This window comes from Sminthopsis crassicaudata, chromosome 2, assembly GCF_048593235.1.
Source record: "Sminthopsis crassicaudata isolate SCR6 chromosome 2, ASM4859323v1, whole genome shotgun sequence".
Taxonomy (NCBI): Eukaryota; Metazoa; Chordata; class Mammalia; order Dasyuromorphia; family Dasyuridae; genus Sminthopsis; species Sminthopsis crassicaudata.
In genome coordinates, this window is record NC_133618.1 from 430,671,780 (window position 1) to 430,687,838 (window position 16,059).

Here is a 16,059-nt window from a genome sequence, read left to right on the forward strand (position 1 = left end):
CTCAGCCATTCTCATGCTTCAATGTTAGGTACATTCTAAAGTAAAATTGAAAGAATTTGGGTACTAGATGCCATTTCAATCTGCCCACAACATGAATTTTTAGGATTATAAGATTTAAATCTCAAAGATATCTAATTCACTTACTTTGTCTTTCAGATGAAGAAACTATTATGGTTAACCCCATTTGGTATATTAGATGATAGAATCAGAGATTTAAAGCTAGGAGAGATTTTAGAGATCAAATAGTCTAAGTCCCTCATTTTACTGATTTCCAAAGTCACACGAGCAATAATCATGGAAGGTAAGATTTAAAACCAGTTCTTTTGTCTCTGGAGTAAGTGCTCCATCCACTATGCCATGCTACTTTCCATATGTTCTGGGCACCACCTTTTAGAAATAACATTGACATATTGGAACATATCCAAAGGAGGACAACCAGAATGAAAAAGGGACTAGAAAGCATGCCATAATAGGACTGTTGAAAAGAACTTAGACTGGATGATTTGAGTGCTATCTTCAGATAACTGAATGTCTGACGTGTCTAGAAGAATTAAGCTTATTCTTCGTGGCCCCTGGAGGCAAAAATAGGAACAAATAGATGGGAAACAATTACTGGGGGGCAGAAAATATTTCTAAAGCTTCAGGCATTCCGGAATTCTGAGAAACTGAGTCCTAAAGAAGGTAGTGACTTATTTGTCCGAATCACACAACAGTTAGTGAAAGAGGCAAAACTGAAACCTACCCTCCTGACTCCCCAGCTCAAGGCTGTTTCCACCCTCTTTCACTGGCTCTGGCTGCTATTGTACAGAAAGAGGACACTGTGAGCTATCTGAACCTACAGGATTGTAAACAGGAAACCAGCAAAGTCAAGTCAACTCCTCCCTCCCAGCTCCCTCCCCACCCCACCCCCCATCCAGTTAAGGAACAAATAAATAGGTAAGAGATAAGACTGGGCTTAAGTCTCAGGTAAAATAAACAATTGTACTCCAGATAGAAGTTGTTCTACAAACCCTAAGAATTAAGCTAAAAGATAATTGGCTCTGTTCTCCACACCAGCAAGCTTCCAGAACACAGCAACAAAGAATTGTCCAGGCACTTTGTTAAAAACTAGGTAAGCTTACCATAAGCACCTAGCTTGGGTGAATATGGGGGCAGGGATGGGCAAGTGAGGGGGGAGAAGTATCAGGGTATTGTAGAGAGAATATAGATCTCAGACACAAAACCTGGAAATTTGTCACTATAGTTGCATGACCAAAGTTCAAAAAAGATAGATTTAGGAAGGGTAGCTGTGAATGAATCCTTTGATCCAGAGATTTCGCTCTAGATAAGAAAAGGTCTAATATGTACCTTAATATTCATGAAAGGGTTTTTGGTTTGGGGGGGGGTTAGTTTTAATTATTTTTTTCTCCCAATTATCTAGCATTTTTTCTTTTCTACCTCTGCTTACCTCAACTGGGTAGTGTTCTCATGAAATGATAAACTTCAAGGCTAAAAGATATCTCAGAGATCATCTAGGCTAATTATCCCAATTCCCTTGAAGACTGACAGTTATGAGCAGGTTGTTCCCTCAGAAGGCAGCCTATTCTATGGTAGGACAGTTCTAAATTCCTTCTTTATACTGTCTACATGTAACTTCCAATCACTAGTAACTATTTCTAGCCTTTTGGGCTCACAGAAGGGAAGGGAGCTTTTAGGCCATTTAGTCCACTCTCTGTACCTCAATAAGAATCCCCTAACAACATTTCCAATAAGCAGTTACACATCTTTTACCTGAAAACCTCCAGTAAAAGAGAACTTTTGACATCCTAGCCAGTAGAATGCAAACTCATTGAAGACAAGTCTTACTTTGTTTCTGTTTGTATCATCAACATTTAATTCAATATCTGACAAACAACAAATATCCAATATATGCTATTTCTATTATTGGAAAGTATTGAATAGAACTGAATCTCTTCAGGTGGCCCATATCATTTTATTTATTGTTATTCAACACATTGCTCCTGATTCTGTTGTTGGGGCCAAGCAGAATATGTTTAAGTCCCTTCCATGTGAGAACTTTCCATATATTTGAAGGTAGCTATGTGTCCCTTTCATGTCTTTTATTTTCCAGACTAAACATTCCTATTTCTTTCAACCAAAAAACGATCCTAATTCTTTTCTATTGAAGAATTTCAGATATCTTGAGTGATTATGCCCATAATCAGGTTTAAGTCTTATGTTCATTCAGTGCAATTCAGCAAATATTTTTAAGAGTTTTTTGGTGAAGAAGAACTGTAACCTGAGCTAAAGAGATGTAAAATTTTAAAAATATATGGTCCCTATCCTCATGGTATTTAAAGTCTAGTAGGGGCTAATAAATGTCAATAATGTTTTGGCAGACCAAGAAAGAATCCATAGGAGAGGTAAGATTTGAGTTGTTTCAGAGAATAGCTAGTAATACACTGTAGGACAGGGACAACATCCTAGGAATAGTAAGTATATAAGCAAATTTACAGAGATAGAAAAGCATTAAGTTGTCCAGTTTGTCAGAATCATAGAGGAGAAAGAAAAAAGTCAGAATAGATAAAGCTGAAAAAGTAGTATTGGATTATATTTTGGCAGATCTAGGATCATTTAATCAGTCAATAATAGGGATTCAACAAAGAAGTGATTTGACTAGATTTAAGGATAAGAAAGATCATAGAAAATGGTTTAAAGGCAGAAGAGTCTGGAGGCAGAAGAGAAATGTTAGGAGACTATTGCAATACTCCAGGCAGATGGTCATGAAGACAGGATTTGGCAGAGCTACTGATAACACTGGACTTTTGAAAATGGGAGACCACATGAATGGTAGTTCCTTTAAGAAAAGTGAAAAGGAGACATAGGTTTTTTGTAACAGTAAGACAATAAGCATGAATTTGGAAATGCCATACTTGAACTACCAGTGTAGTATCCAGGTGGTGTGGAGATGGTTGTAAATGGAGAGAAAAGTGAGAGGTTAGAGATAAACATAGAGATTTGGGAGCCTTAAACATCAAAGTGTTAGTTAAAGACTATCAATGAGTATCAATAAATAATCATAATAGCATGGTTAATAACTAATATAAATGAATAATAAATGATAATTACTAGGACTTATATGGATACTAAGGTGGTACAGTGGATAGATCATCAAGCCTGGAGAGACAGAAAGATCTGAATTCAAATCCAGTCTCAGATACTTAGGATCTGTGTGACCCTAGGACAGTCACTTAACCTATTTGACTTAGTTTCCTTACCTGTAAAATGAATTGGAGAATGCCAAGATAATCCCAAATGGGGTCATGAAGAGTCAAAAATGACTGAAAAGATGAGCAATAATAAAAGCATTTATGTAGTATCTTATGTAGTATGCAAGGTACAAATATCATCTCATTTTATTTTCACAAAAACTATGGAAATGGATATAGCACCAGTCAAGAACCTTAGTTCAAATCCAATCTCAGACACTTACTAGTTGTGTGATCCTGGGCAAATCATTTAATTCTATACCCCCACCTCCATCCCAAGTAATGGAAAGTAAGGTGCTATTATTATCTCCATTTTACAGATAAGAAAATGGAGATAGAGAGGGATTAAGTAATTTGGCTCAGAGTCACATAACTAATAAGAGTTTGAGGGCATGTTTGAGCTCAGCTTGTCCTGACTCCAGGTCTAAAGTAAAAAATAGCATCATCTTTAAAAATGGGTATAGTTCCTTTAAAGAATAATCCTTTGACTTGATTTTAAGAGATTTACTGATCTTGTTTTCTCTCCTCTAGGCAGACTACAGCTTAGCAATATCCTTCCTAAAGCATGTTGCCCAGAATGGATTCCTCCAGAAAAGATATGACCTGAAAACAGCCAAGTGAGTTCTTCTTCATCCTGGACATTAATGAAGCCCAAGAGTTAAATAAGCATCAAAACCAGTATATGTCATTATGTAGCTTCTAATTACTCACATAGAATCCCAGAATTTCCTGTCAGAGTAAAGATTCTAAGATTCTGTAATTCTATGACAGATATCTTGATTGATGAGTTCATGATAGCATAAGGTTTGGGGATGAATGGAACCTTTGAGTTCATCCCGTTCAATTCTAATTTTAGATAAGAAAATTATAACTCAGAGACTGATGTTCCTAAATCCACACAGGCAGAATGTAAGTACCAAAAGTTACTCAAATTCTCTGGCTTCAAATACAGCCTTCAAATATAGTGGAGACACTGTATCCCACATAGGAATTCTATAACATTTCTATACAGAATTATATTTAGGAATTCTGTTTCATGTTTCATGTATGTTATCTAGGAATATTTCTCTGAGAGCTAAGATTTAGAGCCAGGAAAGTTGGATTTTAACTCAAACCTTATTATTTAGTAGATATGTGATGCTGGGTATGTCACCTAATCTCTGTCTGCCTCAGTTTACTCATTTGTAAAATGGGGATAATAATAACACCTACCTCATAGAGTTCTTATGAAAATCAAATCAAATAACTGTAAAGATCATAGTAAACATTATAGAAATGTTAGCTATTATTATTGTTATTTTCTACTTCACAGAGTTGTAAAGTAAGCATCTTGTGAAGTGTTAAGTACTATCTGAATGTTTTCTATTATTGTTTTGATCTTCATAATTATACTTTCAAGGAATCTTCACACCAGCTCACAAATTATATTTTGCACTTAGGATTTTCTCTGGTGTAGGTAGAGTAAAGCCTTCCTACTCCATAAGTTGTTAGGAGGAAAAAAATCAATTATCCTGAAGGAACCCTCTAATAGTACACAACTGCAAAGAAATTCTTAGTAAGAACCTAAAACTTTTATTTCCCTCTTCTTTGATTGTTTGTAGTTAAATTGTTTTTCAATCATATCTGACTTTTCATGACCCCGTTGACAAAAATACTGGACATATACTGGTTCATTATTTTCTAATCCAGCTTATTTTACAGATAAGGAAACTGACTCATACAGGGTTAATTGCCATATACAGGGTCACTCAGCTGTTTGAATTCAGGAAAATAAATCTTCCTAATTCTAAGCACAACACTCTCACCTAGCTGCTCTCTTTTTTTGTTAACATTGAAATTTGAGAAGATTCCCCCCCTTCTCAGTTAAGTTTTGAGTGTGTTTAAGATCTATGGGATCTTAAACACAATAGGTGCTTAATAAATGTTGATAGAACTGAAGATAATGTCTCTGTTGTTTTATTGTTACATGTGATAAGTAAGTCATCTTGAGCTTTGACTGCATGGGTAGGATTTGGGGAATGAAAGAGATGAGGAGCAGAGAGTCTGAGTATTTATAGCTAAAAGCAACCTTTAGGATTCTCTAGAGTACTCCATTACATTATCTGCAGATAAAGAAACCAAAGCCCTGAAAAGAGAAAGATTACAAGACTAGCATATATTTTTCTTCTAACAAAAAAGTAGCAGGCTCAGTTTGATGGAAAGATTTGTGGATTTGGAGTTAAATAAAGTGGATTTCGAGTTAGGAGATTAAAAAATTGGAACTTGGATTATAATGCAGTCATCTGCCAAAAATGTGAATCTAGAAAAGTAGCTTAAGCCTTCTAGGTCTCAATTTCCTCCTCAGTCAAATGAGGGTTGAACTTCTAAAGTCATCCATGATGATCCTGTAATATCATGTCCTCAAATTCAATCCTCCTTCCATCCTGCCTTCCAATAATGGGCATAGTATGTAGGAAAGCTTAGGGGCTTTGAAGAGCAGCAACTATTGAGGGAACTACAAAGAACCTCAGATAACTAGAGAGTTCTGTGATGGAATCTTCTTCCAAGTAATCTGAAGAGACCTTCCCACAACTCTGGTGGCCCCAACTGATTCCTTCCAGGATACCAGAGAAAGAGTCGTCTTTCTATATCAGAAATCTCACACTAATTTTCCCCCACCAAAATCTACTTCTTGCAATCTTCTTAGCTCAGCTGGATCAACACAAAGGTAATGAATATGGAAGAGGAGTCAGGCTATGCTGTTTGAATCTAGAAGTTAGAGTGAGGGGTAATAAATAGAAGCTTCATGAAGGCAGAATTCTGCTAAATATAAGAAAGAATTAGAACTACTCAAAAATGGAGTCATTTTCTAAAGGAGGAAGGAATGTCCTGTCATTGGAAGTGTTCAAATAAGAATTTAATGACCACTTCTCAGGGATGCTATAGAAGAAATCTATGGCTCAAATACAAGTTGAACTGGATGACCTTTGAAATTCTTCCCAGCTGCTCATATGTTAGTAAGTTCCCCATCACTGAGATATTCAAGTATTCAAGCTGGATAACCTCTTATAAGGGATATGGTAGAGAGATTTCTTGTTTGGGGAATAGATAATCTCTGGGGTCCTTTCTAGTTGCCATTAAGAGGTGATGAGGTCTTCAAATAAATGTAGAATGAGTACTTTCCAGGAATTATGTAGTTCAGATTAAGTTATGATTAGCTACCTTTGTCCTTTCTAGCCTCTTCAGAAGGTAGTAAATTTCTCATCAGTGGAGGTCTTTAAGTAAAGTCTTGATGTAAGGTCATATCTATATGATAGAGGGACTTTCTGCTTAGATATGAGTTGGAGTACTGAACTTTAAGATCCTTTCCCTTTGAAATTCTCTGATTCCATAGTTCATGAAGCATCTACATCAGGTGACCAAGTCACCCCAAGAGGGGAAGACCTCTAGTTACCAACTTTTGAAAAGAGTGTCTTTGTTCTGATTCAGGTTCTCATACTGAACTCTGATGAACTATAGGCTGAAGGTGTTCCCTATTCCATCAAATGGAATACTATTGTAGTTCCCCAGGAATTTCTGTTGCTTTAGTGACCCATTTTAAGTATTCTTCTGAGTTTGCTTCATTAACCCACACCCCTAGTGATTGCCCATGTCTCCAAGTCAGGGGGTATAAAAGGGAGAAGGCACTTGATTTAAAGTTTCATTCCTGTCTAGGGTACTTATGAGTTGTTACAGTTGGTAAGTAATTTCATATCTCTGAATGTGACTTTCCTAAAGGAAATAATAATACCTGTGGTCATGAGGACAAAAATGAGGACAATATAAAGTGCTTTTTCAACCTCAAAGCCCTCTATAATTGTCAGTTGTTATTAAAACCTTCTTAGACACAGCTGATTCCCAGTGGGACCTTTGAATTGGGATGACCCAGGGACAGCTCAAATTACCCCAAAATATCCTCATTTGGATCTGTCTCTTGACCTTTCTTACCTTTCCTTCCCATCCTCCCCCCCCCCATTGCCTTGGAAACAAAGCCAGCCTCCAGGATATAGGGACAGGATGCTACTTGCCCTAATTTTGGCCCCAACTGCATGCAACAGGACATGATGTCAACCTCCCTAGAGGGGGTCAATCAGCAAAGTAAGGACACACAACCAAATCTTATGATTATAAAATTTAGAACTAGTAGGGGCTTTTAAAATAATCATATTTATCCACTTCACTTTGCAGATGGAAAAATGAAAGCTCAGAATCCAAATGATTTGAACAAGGTCACACAGGTATAACAGCAGTGCTGAGATCTGAACTCAGGTCATCTGATTCGAAATTCGTGATCTTTCCCCTATGGCACAATGTCTGACAGGGAACACCATACTGGGATGACACAGTTAGGCTGGATTTAAAAACTCCTCTCCTCCATAGTTCTAGCCGGATGACACATCACCATTAAGCAGGATTTCACTTGGAGACTGGGAATGTAGAACTATTATTTGTCTCATCTGTAAAATGGGGATAATAATATTTATACTACTTCTCTCACAAGGCAATTGTGAATAAAATGCCTGATAAACTTTAATGTGCTATATAAATGGAAGTGGGGTAATAAGATTAAAATCACAAGCCATAGAATGTGGGAAGACACATTTCCAACTGCTAGTTACTGACTCAAAAGCATTAGTCAAAAACAGATTAGGGGAGGGACCATGTCTTGCCCTATTTGTTTTGATGGGCTAATCTGATTCTTCTATAAAGAGGACACTCAGAAAGAACAGGGTAGGTTCAGGGCACTTCTTTATCACTATAAGTGTTTGGTTGCACCTTTGAAAGTACTTAAATTATACTTATCAACTCTATCAGGAAAAACAAAACCCCGCCTATTTTGAAAGGATGGTGACAATGCAGGTGTCTCCAACAGTTCCTGTTACTCTCTGGCTGTACCCATTTTTTTTTTTTTTTTCATTCTTAGGGACTGTAAGTATTAAACAAAAGTTCAACAAAGGATTGATTAACTTCCTACATCACTCGGAGAGGCTTACTAAATCAATTTCAATTCAATAGTAATTTACCAAGCCTTGAGTAGAACTTTGTGCCAGAGGCTGGACTATGAAGATTAAAAAAAATTTTTTTCCTACATTCTCATAGGGAGCTCGAAGTCAATGAGGGAGAAGGGAAGAATGGGGGGGGGGAGGGAGTTAATATTGGAGAAATAAAGCTGTACGCCAGGTACAAGTTGACAAGAATTCAAGAAGAATGACTTGAGAGATTCAGGAGGGAAAGATCACTTTTAGGAATCAGGGTAGTAGATATAGGGTGAGGCTTTATGGAGGAGATAATATTTGAAACAGACCTATTTAAGAGCAAAAGAATCAACATGAACAGAGGGCAGCCTGCTCCAGGAATGAAGGTCTCTGTGAAAAGATATATGGAGGGAAGACATATCAGGACCACAAAAATGCTAAAGAAAAAAAAAAAAAAAGCTAAAAAGATGCTCTTCAGCTTAACCCTGTTTTGCCTCAGTTTCCTTATCTGTAAAATGAACTGGAGAAGGAAATGACAAAAATCCTAAATGGGGTTACAAGGAATAGAACATGACTGAAAAATGATTAACAATATGGTAATAAACAAACAAACAAACAAACAAACAACAACAACAACAAAAACTTTTCATGATCTCTTTTTCTGTGCAAAAAAACTGTGTTTTGTTGCTGTAAGGAGCTACTTCCTGGGACTCCCTTTATCCCTACAGCTTGTAGCTTAGTCCCCTTCTGAAGTCTGGCTCTCATGCTGTTCTTTAATCAAGATATTTCAAAACTCAGACTCCATCCATTTTCACCAGCTGTCCCTCATTCCTGGAATTCACCTCCTCCTCACCTATCTCTCCTTGTCTTCCCTCGTTTTTTTCAAGGTTTTCCCAGATCCCTTCTTAATGTTAGTGCCTTCCCTCTGAAATTACCTCCAAATTCTCCCATATGTATCTTGTTTAAAAATGGATTCTTCCTATTAAATTTTGAGCTCCTTGAAGGCAGACGTTGATGTTGCCTCCGTGTACCTTAGCATTTAGTATAGTGCCTCTTGCATTTTTTGTTTTGATAAACCTTTGAAAATACTTACATTATACAAACTCTTAATTTGACAGTCATTGGATAATCTTATAGTTTCCTGGAACACTGAAAGGTCAAGTGCTTTGCCCAGGGTCACAAAACCAGTAAGTGTCAAAGGTTAAGACAAATCAAATCTTTCTAACTCCTGTGCCAGCTCTATAACTATTATGACACACAATCTCTCAAAGTGACTTTTAAGTTGTACTAAGAAAGGTATTATTTCCAGAGTAAGGAAGGTGATATCCCTGTTGTCCTCCCACATTGGTCAGTGGGAGGACAACAGGGTCCTCCTAGAGTATCATGTTCAGTTCTGGGTACCAATTTTTAGAAAGGGCATTGACAAATTGGAGTATGTTTAGAAAAATGAGACTAGTAAGAAGATTGGAAAACATCAGTTAAAGAAAGAAGGGGAAAGATGTTCAGGGAGAATTAGTTTGAAGAAGAGAACACTTGGGAGGAAATGATAGCCATCTTCAAATAGGTGATGAAGAAGGATAGAGTGCTAAGCCTAGAACCAGGAAGATACAACTTTGAGTTAAAACCTGGCCTCAGACACTTATTAATTTTATGACCTGGATAAATTACTTAATCCTGTTTACCTCAGTTTCCTCATCTGTAAAATAAGCTAGAAAATGAAATGGCCAACCACTCCAGCATGTTTGTCAAAGAAAACCCCAATGGGTTCATGAAGGGTAGGACAATACTGAAATGACTGAGCAACAGTAATATTCAGAAGAAGGATATTTAGCCTGGGTTGGAAGTTGCAGAAAATTTCCTAGCAAATAGAGCTGTCTCAAAAGAGTATATTAGGCCTTAGTAAGAAGTGAAATCCTTTTCACTGAAAGTTATCAGGTGGTAGCAAGATTATCATTTATTGGGATGTGATAGGAGGAAATTCTTAATTCATATATGGGTAGGCTGGATGATTTCTGAGATCCCTTCCACCTCAGATTCTGTAAGGATGAGATTTGAATGAGAGAATGTTTTAGTTTGGCTGAAATGCAGAGTTCACAAAGGAGTGTTTGATGAGAAAAAAACTGCAAAGTAAGGCTGGGGCCAGATTGTCAGTCAGTCAATTAACAAACATCCATTAAGTACTTTCTAAATGCCACACACTGCTAAACTTTGAGGATACACAGAATAGCAGATAGTTGATTAGACTGTATTGTAGAGTGTATAAAGGGGAGTTTTATAAGTAAAAACTGGAAAAGAAGATTTGGGGCCAGATTGTGAAAATCTTTGCTTAACCCTTTTTCCTTAATTACGTACAAAATAAAAGTTCATATTCACAGCAAAAAATTAAAACTGACCTTCAAGATCTTCTGAATTTTGACTATTAATAAATATAAACATGAGATTTTTTTTTTAAATTAAATCCTTTTAAAAAATCGTTATCACTTCCCAATATGTCTCTTTCCTTGACCCTCCCCAGCTAATCAAACCATATTTTGTAACAAATAAGAATAGTTAAACATAACAAATCAACACTTGGCCATGCCTGAAAATTAATGCTTTCAATATTGTTCTTTACATTGAATGGAATTCTGAAATCTTGCATTGTTGTTTTCATTTGCATCATTGTGGTCATCATACACAGTAATCTTCTGCCAACCTCACTTTCCATCCTTATTTCCAATTACTTTCTTTCCTACACCTTCTGCTTCAGTAGAAGTAGACTGTTTACCATTTTTTCAATATGTTTGACAATTTCCTGCTTGAAATATCTTTCTTTCTGTTGCCTAACTCAACTTAGCTCAAATGCTAGCCCTTCTAAGAAGCCTTCTTCAGCCTCCCTTTTACTATCTCTTACAAATAGAATATTGAAATTTTTGTATTGCTTTTTTTTTTTTCCTATACTATGTTTTATGGCTCATATTCACAAGATTTGGGCTTGGGGCAAGGCATTTGGGATTAAATGACTAGACCAGTGTCACACAGTTAAGTCAACTGGATTTGAACTTTAGTCCTCTTGACTCCAGGGCTAGTGTTCTATCCACTGTCACACCTAGCTATCCCTATATGTTCACAAGATTTTGAGTTTAAAAAGATCATTGAGGCCAACTCTGTTATTTTTTTCAGACAAAGTAAATGAGGACCTATGAGGGGAAATGGCATATCCAAGGTCACAGATGAGGCAAAGAGTAATGCTAGGATAGTGCTCTTTTCATTTTTCTATGTTTCCTCATTTTTCCTATCAGAAAATGACCTCCATGGGAACAGGGGTTATACATTATTCAGCTTTGTCCCCTTTATTTTTTTCTTCCTCCCTGCCAAAAGTCAGTCATTTTAGCAAATGAGTAAAGGAAAAAAACAAATATTATCTTTTTAAGTGTGAATAATCAAACATTATCACATCAGGAAAGATAATCCATAAGAATCACAAAAAAGTTCCAATATCTCAAGTTACTACTATTTTCTGCTTTTTTGAGTGTACACTGACCATCCTGAAAATGTCAATCAACAACTTCTGGTGGAGGATTAGTTGTAATAGGTACACCCTGGGGAAAAACAGCTGAAGCCTCCAGGAGGAAGGACTCTTGGAGCACATCCTGCTGGAATCAATGTATTTCCCAAACCTGGAGAGTAAATTGAGTATCTTTCCATTGACTCACACTGTCAATTTCAGAGTCACTTTATCTTCATTTCTGATTATTCTTCAATTGCTCCTTTCATCCTATCTCTCCACCCTCTCTCTCCAGACTCCATCAGGAAATGAGCACAGAATGTGAGAGCTTGAAAGGACTCTTGAACTTCAGACTGGAAGAAACCTACAGGAACCCAGAGAATTTCAGAATTGGAAAGGTCCTTGGATCATAGAACAAAGAATATAAGTGATGGAAGAGATTGAGAACTATTTCCTCATTTTACAGAAGAGAAAATTGAGGCTCAAAGAGGGATATTATCATGTAGTAGGTGCTTAATAAATGCTTATTGATTGGTTGTTCAAGAGTTCCACTTCCTAAGGTAGAAAAGAAAATAGGTCTCCTGGACCCAGGTGCAGTGACTACCATTCTAATATAATACATTACCTCCGATCTGCCTTAATGAAATTTGGGAGTTTAAAAGGAACTCTCTGGAAAACAAGAAAAATGCCTCCTATTTGAAGAGAGTATATTCTAAATCTTTACATACATTAACATATTTGAGCCTCACAATGAGGCAGATAATGACATTATTATTGTTCCCATTCTACAGACTAATAAATTTAAGTGCAAAGAGGAAAAATGATTTTCTTAATCACACAGCCATTAAACAGCAAATTCAAGACTCTACTCTAGGTCTTCTAATTTTAAGACTGATGCCCTTTGCTCCAGGGCCTCTTTCCCTTTTTCCACAATGACTGTGCCCCACATAAATGGAGTTTAGTATTGGAATCAACTAAAATTCACAGCAAAATTAATCTGACACATATTTAATGACATGTATAATCATTTCTGTACTACATGCTAATCAGGCATAAACAGTGAACACTTTGAGTAAGCAAGTGTAATCAGTGTTGCTTTTGTACAGCCAAACAATAAATTTTTAGGGGAAAAGAGAGGGAACAAAAGAGGGTCATGGATTTGTCCAAAAAGTTGCACTGAGTATGGATAGAACTGAACTTGGAACTAAAATTCAACTCTTTTTAAGTGTGAACAATCAAACTTTATGAAGAAGGCAGCATGTTTCCTTAGGTTTCAAGTTCACTAGGCCATGTTGGCACAGAGCCAGAAAGGCTTGGGTTCAATTCCTGTATCCTGTGCAAATGATGTGTATGATTCTGGACAAGTCATCTAATCTCTAAATCCTTGTAGGAAATTCTCCAAGGCCATATGTTGAAGAGAAGATCCCAACCTGTATAAGTAGAGGAAATTCCTCACTAGAGCTCCCTATAGTTATGAAACCATAAATTTGACCCGACATCATCTCCACTCTCTATTATGAGTCCTTTTGATACCCAATAGTCATTTCAAATTAAGAGGCTGAAATCCAGAAAAGAGATGAAGACTGAAGACAGAGATCTTGGAGAGATGTAGTCATGAGAATGAATGATCCAGGGAGAAATGGTTATAGCCAGGTAATATCTTGGAATAAATACTAGTTTTGAAACTAGAAGATCTGGTTTTGAATCCCAGTTCTGCTTTTTACTAGTTATGTGACATTGTCTTTCTGAGTTCCCTTTTCTTCATCTGTGAAATAAGAAGGTTGGATTTGAGGGTCTTTTACAACTCTAAATCCTATGATATTATTCCTTTTTTTAAATTAAAGCTGTTTATTTTCAGAACATATGCATAGATAATTTTCAACATTAACCCTTGCTAAACCTTGTATTCCAATTTTTTTTCTTCCCTTCCTCCCACCCCCTCCCCTAGATTATAAATAATGCAATATGTTAAACATATGCAAATCTTCTACACATATTTCCACAATTATATGATATTATTCTTTGAGGAACAAAGATTAGCTTTAGCTACCAAGCTAAAAAATGGTGTGTTCAGAGCACCTATGCTAAAGCATGCATCTCAATTCTTGCCAGAGAGATAATAGAATAGACAGAGGAGAAGAGGAAAACATATATTTTGTTTGACTATACTTATTTTTAAAAAGGGAGAGATTCATGGGGTGAGAGTGGGAAATTATTGGGAAGTGACAATGATATAAAAAAAAAAAGGAAAAGAAAAAACCGTCAACAAAATCTTTGCAAACTAGCCTACTCAGTCATTTCCCCCTCCCCAATATCTCCTGTCTGGCCCCAGATACCAGATCACAGATGCTTCACTTTAATATTTCTTCCAGTCATTCACCCAAGACATTTTTCACCCTTTGCTTGACTCTACCAGTATCATTCTCCCCTCCCTCCTCTTTTTTTCTTCCCAGAACAAAACACTCCTATCTGGTCACCATGCTCTTTATGAATAGACTTTCCTTATTAACATGTAAGTTCCTCCAGGGCTGAGATTATCTTTTAAAATATATGTATCCCCAAAGTTTAGCAAAATGCCTGGATCATAGCAAGTGTTTAATGCTTTTTCACTCAAAAAAAAAGTATTTGGGGTGAAGGGAGGGGAAGGAGTCAGTGACCAATTCTTCTCCCCTTTAGGAAAGAGAGATTATAGATTTAGAACTAGAAGAATTAAGGGCTAATCTTTTCTCTTTCTGGGTCTAAGCTTCTCCTCCATAAAATGAGAGGCTTCGGCTGGATAGATATTTGTAAAGTCCAGTTATTATAATCTGTAACCATGCTTGGCTGAAACACCTGGAAGGAGTGGGAGTTTGGAAAGTGTAAGAGAGGGTAGAAGAAGAAGAGGTAATGTAGGAATATGCCATACTTCAAAGGAAATTGGAAATGAAATTTGAGGTGGAGAAAGAGGGGAGTAAAGAACTCAAGAAGTGAGATTGGGAGAACTGCCATGGACCCACCTACTTTGCTCCCCTGAAAGTCTGTCTCAGGCCCAAGCCAGGGAGGACAAACATTTGACTTATCTAGTCACTCTCCTTTTTTGGGCCCAATATTCTCTCATTTCTCTTTACTTTAGGATTAGTGTTGTTTCTATTCATTTAGTTTTCAATCTTTCTGACTCAATGTGGGGTTTTCTTGGCAGAGATACCTGTATGGTTTGCCATTTTCTTCTCCAGCTCCTTTTATAGATGGGGAAACTGAGGCAAACAGGGTTAAATGACTTGCCCAGGGTCACACAGCTACTAAGTGTCTGAGGTCAAATTTGAACTCAAGAAGAAGATTCTTCCTGGTTTGAGGCCTGGCACTTTATCTACTGCACTACCTACAAGACAGCATCAAAGATTTCTCTCTGTGTCTTTCCCTTCTCAGTATCATCCTTCACAGTCTGCCCAATGCACAAGTTTGACAATGTTACTCCCCCATTCAAAATTCTTATGATTCCTCAATATTGAAAGACAAAGAAAAAAAAATACATACTTTTTCATCAGCTATTTAAGGATTTTTACAATCTGACTTCAATCTGCTTTTTCAAACTTATTTTACTCTATATTCCTCCATGAGAACAGTGTGGGATGTTGGGCAAAAACTCAGGATGAACTGGGTTCAGGTCTTGCCTCCAACACATGTTACCTGTGTGACCCTGGGCAAACTATTTAATTTCTCAGAGTTCTAGGCAAGTCTAAATGACTGTTTAAGAGAATGTACCAGTCTTCATTGATAAGGGTCTCTTATTTTTTTATTCCCAGGTCCAATCCCTCTCCTCTTTTCTGGGATCCATATTCCAGCCAAATGTACTACATATTGCTCCCCAAACTTGTCTTATATTTTTCCTGCACAATTACACAGACCTGCCCCAGAATGCATGTATCTTCATCAGATCCTGGAAGAATCCTTTCTTTCCTTCAAGATTCAGGCCCAGTTCAAATGCCTTCTCAATACAGAAGTCATCATCTTCTTTGGAAACTGCCACCCCATCCCCCCAGCTGAAAGCTATCTTTTTAGAGCATAATCTAGAGTCCTTCTTTGCCTATATCATGTTCTATCATGTGCCTTCAAGGGGCTATATGATCTCTAAAGGTCCTTCCAGCTATTTTAACAGCATAGATACTTATCTCGGTACTGATCCTGCCTAACACTCCTATTATATTGTAAATTCCTAGAAGTTCAGGGACTGTTATTTTGTGTTCCCAGAGATTTGTACATAATAGATGCCAATTGAATATTTGCTAAATTGAGTAGAGGAGACAGTGAGGGTTAAAAGTAGAATAGGATAGTTATAATAATCCTAAAAGAT

General features: G+C 36.9%; 1 protein-coding gene and 1 long non-coding RNA gene across 9 annotated transcripts in view; one reads left to right on the top strand and one right to left on the bottom strand.

Moving 5' to 3' along the window:
- The window catches only part of ABLIM3 (actin binding LIM protein family member 3), a 168,775-nt gene that overhangs the window by 148,337 nt on the left and 4,379 nt on the right, over positions 1-16,059 (bottom strand). The window lies entirely within an intron of this gene.
- LOC141557044 (uncharacterized) lies at positions 918-12,236 on the top strand. Its single transcript, XR_012486695.1, has 3 exons — positions 918-1,111; positions 3,780-3,865; positions 12,025-12,236. It is a non-coding gene; the product is annotated as an uncharacterized LOC141557044 (long non-coding RNA).